Genomic DNA, 11,710 nt, shown 5'->3' on the forward strand with positions numbered 1-11,710 from the left:
CTTGAATTTGTGGATATTGTGTAAAATTTAGTCCATTTACCGAATGTCCTTTGGGATATTTTTCTTCACTCATTTTTACAACATCATCTGAATCACTATAGGTCGGCATTTGAGCTAATAATGTAAAACTATTCTACTATTCTATTCTAAAGTGTTTGCTTGGTGTTGTCTTGACCTTTTAAGTATATATTTTATTGATTATTGTTTTGATTGTTTAAGCGCTTTGTGACCCTGGTCTAGAAAAGCGCTCTACAAATATAAATTACTTACTTACTTACTATAGTTGCCCTGTGTTTACAATTTTTACGATTTACAATTGTAAAAGTATACAATTTTTGTGTCACTTCTAAAGATGTTGAAGAGAAAATATTTATTCAGCTAAAGTACATTTTTATATGTAGTTTAATTTCCATCCAACAAGGCCACTGACGAGTCAGAAACCTCAGGAGAACCAACAATATTGTGAAATGAATACTCATTGAATTCATAGAGAACCCTGTGTATCCAAGAAGCAATAGCCGAAAAAATTGCTGCCTTCCTAATGTTCCTATGAAACTTGATGCAAATTTACTTCAAATTTTATATTAAAAAAAATTAACTTTACAGAGAGACCCAAGTAAAGGATTACAGGTTTTAAATAAACATTTTCTTATTTAAGTCAAGCAAACATATATCATAATCTTGAACTATTCAACCTATATTTGCCCTGTGTTTACAATTAAATTGTGTCATTTTTAAAGATGTTTTAGGGGAACATTTCGCTAAACTTTTAGATCCTTAATGAGGCAGAAACCTCACGAGAACCAGACTTGTTCGGCTCGTCAAATGATATTCAATTGAACTCGTTCAATGAGTTTAAGCGAACCCACTGTATCTGTTTAAAGACATTTTCCCCCTCAAAATGTATATATTATATATTTAAAAAATGTTAACCAATAGCTACCCTCGTAGCGTTATTTTATGAAACTAGAAAAAAAATTGATGCAAAATTGTGGAACCTTTTGAACAACTAAAAAGAATGAATTTCATGTGATTACAGGATTTTAAATAAATTAAATTTGAATCGTACAAACCGTAAAAGTGATCTTCAATAAAAGTGGTTTATTGTGAATTCTGTGTCTATAGATGATTAAAAATGACTGTTACTACAAACAATAATTATAAAAAGGACATAAAACAAAGCACAAAGATGTTCTAAATGATATTTTAAAAAACGATAACAATGGCATTCTTTGTTCTATATTTGAGGTAATCCAGGCACTAGCTTTCTAGGAAATATGCTGTTTTTGGCCAAGATGCCCTTTCAGGTGTCAGGATAATAAGTCAAAACCGATCTTCAATATGTTGTAATCTTTATCCCTTCTCACACTGGGATCAGGATTAGAAAACGGCCGAGTGGTCAGGATTAGAAGCCGAGATGGATCCATCGAACTCTTCCAAATGACTGACCAGACGGATGGACCTGAAACTCCGAAAATGTAACGTTTATAAAACGGCAGCTGGTTTAAAACGAGCTTCCGGTATAACCCCCGTCTTGTACCTGATGGGTAGTTGACTGTGGGCAAAGTGAAGTATCTGTGTGATTGAAATCCACCATGTTAATGAGGGTCGTTGGAATCTTCCCCGACTGATAGAGGACCAGGACTCCCCGCCCCAGGTCTGAAAAGAGGGGACAAAAGATGGGGGGGTGGCGAGACGAGGGACTCACCTTGAATGAAAGCCCCGACCACCCTCCAACACCCTCTCGTCCCACCAAACCTACACTCCCCAGCGCTTGCTCGGGAATCCTTTTTCACACAAAACAAAGCTCGGCAACATTTGCAAACTGTTGACAGACCTCGAGCTTCTGCAATGCAAAACAAGTATTCAGGACCAGATTCCAGCTTTATCTGCAGCCATTTATCTTGCTCTTCATTCATCCTGGCTGGTCTTATCTTAAATGCCTGAACCTTCATGTTGTTTTTAATGGACATTTTTCTAAATAAATCTGACTGAAACACACTCAAATGTGAAGAAAAAAGACCATTTTAATTCGTTAATTAATTGGATTTATAAACAAGTTTCAATTGTTTAATTTCGTTAATAATAAAGGTTGACGTCCCAGATAAATGTGGCTACACGTTTAGGAGAAATCATTTTCATTTTCATTCAAAATTCAAATGAAAAAAAAAAGTTTTTTTTTTAATTCACATTTCTTATTCACTGATTATGGGAGTACTTTAATACACACTGTATCTGTTTAAATGTTTTTTGTAAACACAAAATATTTAGGGTATTTTTTTATAAATGTTTTAAAATTTAAAATTTTGATATAAGTTTTCACATTGAAAAATATTACGTGATAAGTGACTCCATTACCCAATGTTTTTACAGGTTTTTAAATTAAGATATTTAAACAAGGAAAACCTTGAATTTTGAATTATTGTGACAAGCGTTTCTGTCTAAAAGACCATAGTTTTGTAAGACAAAAACAGTAGATTCTTGCTAAGTTTCAACTTGTGCTTTTAATGTTAGCTTCATTAGCTTCAACTAAACTGCTGTAAAGATAAGAGTAATACTGCTAACAACACTCGTGTTTGTTTTACACTTTGAAGATTTCCCAGAGCTATCGAGTTTGACACCAGCTCACAAACACTTGGATATAAACGGTCTGTGGTTGTTGCGACAACAGGCGGGAACAGCTGAGCTAGCTTTGGATAAACACTTTTGATCATTATATGGTGTTTTCGTTTAGTCTGCTTTTGTTTACAACTTCCACGTCTTCACAATTTAAGAAGTTGTTGTGGCAAATAATTCACTTTACTCTGTAGAGACGGGAAAATACAGAAAATGGCTCCGATAGCTTTAACTTTAGCATTAGCTAGCGTCAGGTCAATTAGCAGTTGTTTGCTAAAGAACGTCTTTTGTTAGCAGATGATAACACTTAAAGCCCTGGCAGGAGCCAAGGTCTCTGTAAAGTCAAGAGCGTTTTTAAACTGAACGGTGTACTTGCTAGCCTAGCTCAATGCTAGCTGCTTTCTAAATCGTTCTATAAACGTATCGACCCTGAACGCGCCAATTACATTTCAATTAAGATTCCGATTAGTTCTGGGCTGACGGTTACCCCGGAGCATTAGCATCGGTCGCTTCTGAATGGCCAGAATTAACATTGACACAAGTTCAAAAGAGCCATTAGCACAGTGGTGACGGTACAAAGAAGACAGCCCGACAGAGGAGACATTCGTCCACACTTGAGCTAATTAGCATCACTAGATCACAGCCATGAAAGCACAACAGTACGTTTAATGCAGTGCACTGATAGAAAGATAGAAATGTATTGATCCATGAAGAGAATTCTTTGAGGAAGTTTGATGAACACAACCACCCCTTTTTTAAGTTCTGATAGTAGACAACCAACTAAAACATTGATATATGTTGAGGACTGATGCTAGCTATACATTTATGCTAAAAGTTTATATATGTTAAGGACTGATGCTAGCTACAAACGTAACCTAAAAGTTGCTATTTATTGTGGACTGATTCTAGCTACAAGTATATGCTAAAAGTTTATATATGTTGAGGACAGATGCTAGCTACAAATGTATGCTAAAAGTTGATATATGTGAGGATTGATGCTAGCTACAAATGTATGCTAAAAGTTGATATATGTGAGGACTGATGCTAGCAACAAATGTATGCTAAAAGTTGATATATGTCAGGACTAATGCTAGCTACAAACATGTTTAAAGTTAATGTATCTTGTGGACTGATGCAAGCTACAAATATATGCTAAAAGTTGATATATCTTGTGGACTAATGCTAGTGTTGTGACTTAAGCTTTCTCTGTTGCAAGGTGTCACTCCCGAATTACATTTGACGTAGTAGAACTCCTCGGAGAGAATGGTCGATGATGAATCAAAACACGCACAAAGTCAGAATCAAGATTCAGCCTGAGAGGAGGAGAACCTAGCCAGCTCAATACAAGTTCCGAACTTGCTCCTGCAGCTGCTCACGAAGTTCTGATCTCCTACAGAGTTCAGGGTCAATTTATTGTACAAGTTCAAGAAGTCACAAAAGGTTCAACATACGTCATCATTTGGAATGTTATTCTTTACATCAAGTTCCTGGTATCTGATTTGCCCTTTTGCATCGTGTTCTTACAGGGGTCTCTGCGGTCAAGGTGTCAGACAGGATACAGTAACAGATGTTTCTCCATGATGCTGATACATTGTTCATGAGCAGTTTTAACACATACTTTCTTAACACCTACTGCTAAACAGCTTCATGTAATGATAGCTTGTATACACAGTTATTATTACCGTAACTTGACATACTGCGTAGCTTAATATAATGCGCAATACAATAAAATGCGTAACATAATATTTGACATACTCCACACTAGTTAGAAATGTATGTTTAAAGTGTATATATATTGTGGACTGATGCTAGCTACAAACATAGTCTTAAAGTTGATATATATTCTGGCCTGATGCTAGCTACAAATATATGCTAAAAGTTGATGTATCTTGTAGACTGATGCTAGCTACAAATATACGCTTAAAGTTGATATATCTTCTGGACTGATGCTAGCTACAAATATATGCTAAAAGTTGATATATCTTGTAGAATGATGCTAGCTACAAACGTATGCTTAAAGTGTATATATATTGTGGACTGATGCTAGCTACAAACATAGTCTTAAAGTTGATATATCTTCTGGGCTGATGCTAGCTACAAATATATGCTAAAAGGCGATATATCTTGTAGACTGATGCTAGCTACAAAGATACGCTTAAAGTTGATATATCTTCTGGACTGATGCTAGCTACAAATATATGCTAAAAGTTGATATATCTTGTAGAATGATGCTAACTACAAATGTATGCTTAAAGTGTATATATATATATATTGTGTACTGATGCTAGCTACAAACATAGGCTTAAAGTTGATATATCTTGTGGACTGATGCTAGCTACAAACGTATGCTAAAACTGTATATATCTCGTGGACTGATGCTAGCTACAAACATAGTCTTAAAGTTGATATATCTTCTGGACTGATGCTAGCTACAAACATACGATTAAAGATTATATATCTTGTTGACTGATGCTAGCTACAAACATATGCTTAAAGTTGATATATCTTGTGGACGGATGCTAGCTACAAACATACGCTAAAGATTATATATCTTATGGACTGATGCTAGCTACAAATATATGCTAAAAGTTGATATAGCTTGTGGACTGATGCGAGCTACAAACATACGATTAAAGATTATATATCTTATGGGCTGATGCTAGCTACAAACGTATGCTAAAACTGTATATATCTCGTGGACTGATGCTAGCTACAAACATAGGCTTAAAGTTGATATATCTTCTGGACTGATGCTAGCTACAAACATATGATTAAAGATTATATATCTTGTTGACTGATGCTAGCTACAAACATATGCTTAAAGTTGATATAGCTTGTGGACTGATGCTAGCTACAAACATACGATTAAAGATTATATATCTTGTTGACTGATGCTAGCTACAAACATATGTTTAAAGTTGATATATTCGTGTGGACTGATGCTAGCTACAAACATATGTTTAAAGTTGATATATCTTGTTGACTGATGCTAGCTACAAACATATGTTTAAAGTTGATATATCTTGTGGACGGATGCTAGCTACAAACATATGTTTAAAGTTGATATATTCGTGTGGACTGATGCTAGCTACAAACATACGATTAAAGATTATATATCTTGTGGACGGATGCTAGCTACAAACATATGTTTAAAGTTGATATATTCGTGTGGACTGATGCTAGCTACAAACATACGATTAAAGATTATATATCTTGTGGACGGATGCTAGCTACAAACATATGTTTAAAGTTGATATATTCGTGTGGACTGATGCTAGCTACAAACATACGATTAAAGATTATATATCTTGTGGACGGATGCTAGCTACAAACATATGTTTAAAGTTGATATATTCGTGTGGACTGATGCTAGCTACAAACATACGATTAAAGATTATATATCTTGTGGACGGATGCTAGCTACAAACATATGTTTAAAGTTGATATATTCGTGTTGACTGATGCTAGCTACAAACGTATGCATTGATGTGGTTGAATGATTTAGTCTGACATTCCATAAACAGCCGTTTGTTTGCTTGCTGTTAACAAAGCAAATGTAAAAAACTATTTAAATCACAAGCATAATTGACGGAGTAAAGATCAAATTTCAGCGAAAACCGTAACAGGATTAACATCGTTCATTTACTCTTAGTCGTAGACCGGTGTAGTCATGGCAACCAGTGGAAGTGTGGCCACTGTCAAACTGGACCCTCCACCTCCCTGTTGTTAGTCATTTTGAGTCATTGTCTCCGACAGTGTCGCGGCATCGACCCCCACACCTTCAGGCTCAGGAGTAAACATCTGCTCCCCGAGGAGCCCAACTGACAGATGGACGAGAGAGACGGAGAGAGAGAGGGAGAGCGACTGGTCAGGAATTCTGGAGGGAAAAAAAAGACAATGGACCAGGAGGGGACGAAGACGGGAGAGAGTATGTGAGCGGGGGTTCCAAGAAAGATTCTCCATCTTTAGATGTATCTGGGACCAGCAAGTAACTTATCTCAAGTATCGATCGTAGGGTGTCAACTTTCACCTTTGCATCGCTATAACTAGCTAAGCTAACTAGCGAACGTTTAAATACTTGCCCTAAATTAAATATAAAAAAAATGTTTATGGCGTTTTATATACTTGCGACAAGCCTTTCAACCCTTCTCTTACACTGTAAAACATATAAATATAGTATTTCTTTTTGTTTTTAACTTCCACCTTTTCACAAATTGAATATCATCTGGCGTGTCTCTGCGGCGGATAATACTCTCTGCTCAAAAAAGGAGGGAAAATAATGATACTTCCGTTAGCATCCACAAAAGAAAATGGCTTCCATTTTGTGGAATCCAAAAGCATAGCATTGACTTTAGCATCAGATAGCTTCAGGATCCGGATTATCCGTCAATTAGCGGTTGTTGGCTAAAAGAAAGTCAGTTCCGTAGCGACGACTGTTGACACAGGGACTAGCTTGTTGTTATAGGATTTTTTTTCACAGTTGGTCAGCAAATAATATAACTTAAAACCCTAAAAGGAGCCAAGGTATCTGTAAAGTTAGGACTTCGGACAATATTCTTGCTAGTTTAGCTGCTAAGCTGCAGTCATTAAAATCAGCAATTACCCAAAATGAACAGAATACTTTAAAGGATGTCATGTAATATCACTTGAAGAAACAGGGACTTTGTAATAGCCGGAACTTAAAAGGGTTATGTAAAAGTGTAGAACAGTATTAAAGTTTTGATGATTTTTTTATAAAGAAATTTTCCTTTTTTCTATAATATTCTGTGTAGTATGAAGGGCTACTTTCTATGATGGACTTTCCGGGAATTGTCCACGTTCGTTTTTTTTCTTTTTAATTCGGGCATAAAACCAACTAACATAAACATTGGGGTAACCAATGGAAAAATGTAATAAATACAAAATAATTAAAGTATTTTTTTGTAAATTTCAGTTGTCAAACTCAAACACACAAAATCTTTTAATACTCTTGGTCCTGGGCAAAAAATGTTTTGGTTTTTTTTACCAAACTGCCTCAAATATCCATCAAAAATGTACCGTGATTGTAAAACTCTGTATACTTTTTTACATCCATAATCTCCGTTTCTTATCTTAAACACTGGCATCTTTATAGGAGAGGATATGATCATTGAGCAATTTTGATTTTAAGACCACCTTAAATGACTTAGTGAGCCAGTGAAGAGTTTTAAGGATCGGAGAAATGTGAGTTCTTCTACTAGAGCGGGTCAGAATTAATGCTGCAGAGTTTGTATTAAATGCAGGCGAGACAGATCCTTCTTGCTTAGACACCAAAATAAACTGTTTAAATAGTCTAAACGAGAAGACACGAACATATGGATTATAAGATCCAGATCGTGTTGTGACACCATTTTTAAAATTTAAAAAGTCAACCATCACTCGGTGCAGCACCAGGTCGATTGACTTGTGCTGAGAAACATGAACCTTGCCGACAGAACCTGGACGTAAAACTGTGTTTATTAAATCCGCCTGCTTTTCTCATGCTAATGACTTTGGTGTCTGATGAAAAGACTTGTATCCGGTGCAGAAAATTAAACCTCCTTTATTGTCAGCAAGACCAGCCCCTTTGTTTAAACCCCCGTTATGAGTGACGGGCACGTGTGTGTGTGGGTGTGTGTGTGTGTGTGTGTGTGTGTTGGGGAGGCAGTTGGCAGCAGTTGAATGGCCCATCTGTCCAGGGTCTGATCTGAGGTGGATCAGACGATTGCTGTTAATCATGAATGAGGGATTAAAAGTTAATCAATTCAAAAGTCATCAAATGTGACGGTTTTAAAATATGCACTTATTGATTCTGGATCAACGCACCGGTGTTCAGCTTTAATACGTTCCTCTGTCAACCTTTATGAAGCTGATTCTCAATTTTAAAGCCTCAAATTAAACATTAATCTGTATGTTTAATTTTATGTTTACATTAATCCTCTCCCTCAAAATTATTTATTTATTTTTTAATTTAACTTTGACTGTATTTTAATGATTTATTGTCAATAACTTCCAATTATTTTATTCTTGTTTCAAAAAGACGCGGCCTCAGTAAATAAAAACATGAAAACCTGAGCAGGTAATAAAAATTGCGTTTTTAAGGCCGGAATCTAGCTGTGAGTTTATTTGAGGTTTGCTGCCCCCTGCTGCACAACCATGGACTCACAGAACCTTTACAATATTAGAAGAAGCGTTCATGGCGCCCCCTGCTGTCTGCATTACGAAACAATTGATTTCTGGGTTCGTTTCTACATATTTGTTTTTTATCAAATGTTTTATCCCGACAGTCTATTGTGATACTGAACATTAATATGAATATTATATATTAATTTTACGATTTTAAAACGTGTCCCTGTAGATTCACTCATAAAGGTCATTATTCTGAACAAACGGAACAGTAGCGCCCTCTACAGGACAGTCAGTATTACGACATTTTGTTAAATTTTAAAGTTCTATCTACGTTTATTTTCTTATTGTGAGCTGATTCAAACTAATGGAGGATAATATTTCAATCCTGGTAAGGTATTGTAGTATTTAAAAATAATACAAATATTATTCCTATTGTAGTGGTGGTAGTTGCCGTAGATGTAGAAGCATTCGTAGAAGGAGTAGTGGGTATTATAGTATTATTAAGCATTATTAGTAGTATTAGAAGTGGAAGTATTGGTAAAAAAAAAAGTATTTGTAGCAGCAGCAGAAGTATTGTAGTATTAGTAGACATAAATAGGTTGTAGATGAAGCATTGGTAGAAGTAGTAGTAGCAGTACATGTAGAATAATAAGTAGCAGAATATGTAGAAGTAGAAGTAGAAACACCAGTAGAAGTTGAAGTAGCTGTACAAGAAGAAGTATAAGTAGCCGTAGTAGTCGAATAATGAGTATATTTAGTAGTAGTAGGTTTAGATGTATTAGTATAAGTATTCATAGAAGTAGCAGGAGATGTAGAAGTATTTGCTGTAGCAGAAGTAGTAAAAGTATTCTTAGAAGTGGTAGTAATATTAGCAAAAGTATTAGCAGAAGCAGAAGTAATAGTAGTAGCAGAAGAAGAACAAGTATTAGTAGAAGTAGTAGTAGTATTGGCAAATGATTAGTATAAGTAAGTATAAGTAATAGTAGTTACTGTAGCAGAAGTAGTAAAAGTATTTGCAAAAGTAGTAGTAGTAATATCAGCAAAAGTATTAGTAGAAGTGGTAATAAAAGGAATAGTAGTTTCTGTTACAGAAGTAGAACAAATATTAGTAGAATTAGTAGTAGTATTGGAAAAATATTAGTAGAAGTATTAGTAAAATGAATAGTAGTTTATGTAGCAGAAGTAGTAAAGGTAGTAGCAGTATTAGCAAATTATTAGTAGAAGTAATAGTAGTTGCTGTAGCAGAAGTAGAACAAGTATAAGTACAAGTATAAGTAGTAGTAGTGTTGGCAAATTATTAGTAGAAGTATTAGTAGGAGTAATAGTAGTTGCTGTAGCAGAAGTAGAACAAGTATTACTAGAGGTAGTAGTTAGTATAAGTAGTAGTAGTAGTAGTAGTAGTAGTAGAAGCATTAGTAGTAGTAGAAATATAAGTAGTGGTAAAGCTAGTATATAGAACACTGGCAATAACATGTTTCTGATTCGGATTATTAGTAACAGCAGCAGTAGTAGTTGCAGCAGTAGTAGTACTAGAGTTGATAATTGGAGCTGCATAAGTGGTGAGTCAAGGTAATACTACTACAACAGGAATAGTAGTACTGCATCAGTCAAGGAGCCGGTGAACATCTGACATACACTTCCTCTGGTGTCCAGCAGAGGTCAGCAGAGACTCGGCGCAGGCTCAGCAGCGCCCCCTGCTTCCAGCGAGCGTGTGTGGTCTTGTTTGAAGTTTGTTGCAGCAGTTAGCATAAGTTAAAAGACAGGGAAGTGTCTCTCACAGTCCATCATGAGCCACAAACTCCTGGCTCTTTGTTTGGACTCTTCTCCAGGGAGACGCTGCTTTGATCCTGTTCCGATTGTCTCTGGAGACACAAAGAGGGACAAGTGTCACAGTAAACCTTGGTAACCATGACGACAACAAGTCCAGCAGATATTGGGAAGTTTGATGAAAGTATTTCCTTAAACAATAATCTTCTTAAACTGTCACCACACACACGCACCTGTAATACTCACTTCCTGTTTATAGATCACGCTTCAAACCTCTTCTGATTTTGGGGTTTTGGGTGAAACTGGTGCCACTTCCACTTTAAAGTTTATTGTCCAAATCATCGAGGATGGCAGTTTCCAAACATGTGGACCGGCGGGCATTTTACGGCCCAAGAGAGGATGTTCTGTGGCCCCATCCATGCTTTAGTTTTTAAGAGTGTGGGCATGTGACTCCATCTTTGGTCAATGTCAGAGGATTAAAGAAATGACCACATTACAACAAATGTTATCGTTCATATAGTCTTTATAATATACAGTATATATATATATATATATATATATATATATATATATATATATATATATATATATATAAAAAAGTAAATGATACAAAAATCACAAACTTCAATTTTGGATCAAAGACACGAAGAAAAAACAAGTTTATTGAGCCTTTACCATGTTATTCCATATTGTAAAAATAAGTAGAAGTAGTAGAAGTCATAGTAGAAGTAGACTTAGTAGTAGTAGAAGTAGTAATAGACGTATTAGTGGAAGTAGAATAATGAATAAAACTACAAGCAGGAATAATAGTAGTAAAAGTAGTAGCTCTAGCAGTATAAGTGGAGGTTTAATAAAGGTGGTAAAAGTATTAGTAGTAGGAGTAGTTGAAGTAGAATAAGTCATAGTAGTACTTTTTAGCAGTAGTAGTAGTAGAAGGTGTAGTAAAGGTAGTAGTAGAAGTAGTAGAAGTAATAGTAGTAGGGCTAGCAGTATTAGTGGAGGTATAGTATAAATAGTAGCAGTTAAAGTAGAAGTAGTAGTAGAATGAGTAGTAGTAGCACTAGCAGTATTAGTGGAGATATAGTAGAAGTAGTAGCAGAAGAAGTAGAATAAGTTAAAGTATTATTTTTAGCAATAGAAGTAGAAGTATTACTAGAAGCAGTAGTAGAAGGAGTAGTAGAAGTAGAAGTAAGAGACGTAA

Source organism: Callionymus lyra, chromosome 18 (genome assembly GCF_982586985.1).
Source record: "Callionymus lyra chromosome 18, fCalLyr1.hap1.1, whole genome shotgun sequence".
NCBI lineage: Eukaryota > Metazoa > Chordata > Actinopteri > Syngnathiformes > Callionymidae > Callionymus > Callionymus lyra.